Raw genomic sequence first — 1,734 nt, forward strand, 5'->3', positions numbered from 1 at the left:
TAATAGGACAGTTTCAGTAATTAATAATTGTACATTGTTATCTTCTTAGTGATTATCCGTAGTACAAGATGCACACAGGATATCCTGTCCAAGCACTGCTAGAACAATTCTTTCTTCTCATTGGATTAAGCGAAAGTAGCTGTATATCTACCCTAACTATTCTGTATATATAAATACAAAATGGTCCTTCCTTTGTATCTCCTTTTTTTGTTTAGTCCTGTCAGAGATGGGTAGTCCATAGGCATCTAAATGCTATAGTTGCATGAATTCAGCAAAAACAGTCCAACATAGCAGTCTACAATAGAAGTGGGTTATCCGCAGAAATTGTTGACTTGAGCCTTTCACAGCTCAGCATACTAATATGGCTTTACTTTATATATCTCGTTTTTATACTTTTCTGCTGGATGGTTAAGACCAAGATAAAGCAAGACCTGTATAACAAGAAATGTAACTTTTGTATCTGATAAGGGTCAATCAAGTTCTCTCAGGATTTATCCTGTAACCCTGTACTGCACTTTGTAGATCTTTTGTCAGTGTCAGCCATGTGGATGAGTCATGGCCATTGCTTGACCAATTTGCTCTCTGTGAAAGCCTGAGAGGATGTTTTTTCTCCAGGTGACTCTCCTTAGGCACACTATACATCATGTAGTGCATTCCTCTGTGGCTCCATAATCTCTTTGATCAGAAAATTTGGGGCAGAGCTGAGTTACATGATGTTACAGTACAGGTGCTCTTATGTCCTGAGTCTTCACTGACCTTGAAAGGCTAGGGCCAAAATGTTGGCTGATCTTGCAGACCTTCCTTTTCTGCAATTACTGATCTGCAAACTTAGGTTGTTAACCCTCCAGAAGAGAAGCTTATTATTACGCTGCAACATATTCAGTTTGGTTTACTCCAACTATCTGTCTAAATATCAAACATCTTAGGCATAACATAGAACAGGTATTTTCCATCAAGTATCGATATGTTAAACTTTAAGTCCCTACAGGATATGAAGGAAAAAATAATTTAAAACAATAGGAATAAACACTTACATATTTTTACACAAATTTAGAAATCTAACTATATGCAGCATTGTAGCAGGAAAGTCCTGTGACTCTTTTTTTCTTGTGTCTTTTTTTAAATTTATTACCCTTTATTTAAAAAGGAAACTTTTATTTGAGAGACAGTATGGTAATAATTGGTATGGCATGACAAGAAGTACATATTTAGAAGACCAGAATAACAGGCATTCCAAGGGTGCCCCTTCTATTACACATTGCAATCTTCAGTGCAGTTGCTTCGTTCTTAGGTATCAGCATATATAGTTAGTCAGGGTGAGAATCCTACCAATTAACTGCTAGTTTCAAAAACCTGCTGATGTTTCTCAGGATCATTGCCTTACTTATCTTGTGCATATAAATGTATGGCTTTGCCCCGTCCTGTTTCCCAGTTTTTCTCCTTGCCCTCTCCTCATTGTCCAATCCTCAAGTTCTTGCTTGCCTTTTAATTGTGTTATACCTTTCTGTTCGTAATTCTTCTTTTGAGTTCTTATACTAGGGAGACTATACAATATTTACACATGTGGGTCTGGTTTATTTCACTTATAAGTACATCTTCAAGTGGCATCCACTTAAATATGAAGGTTTCCAGCTTATCATTCTTTATAGCTGTGTAATACTCCATTGTATATAAATACCTCATCTTTTTCAACCATTCCTCATGTCACTGGCGTCTTCGTTGTTTCCAAGATTT

Source organism: Octodon degus, unplaced genomic scaffold (genome assembly GCF_000260255.1).
Source record: "Octodon degus isolate 3935 unplaced genomic scaffold, OctDeg1.0 scaffold00022, whole genome shotgun sequence".
Lineage (NCBI taxonomy): Eukaryota > Metazoa > Chordata > Mammalia > Rodentia > Octodontidae > Octodon > Octodon degus.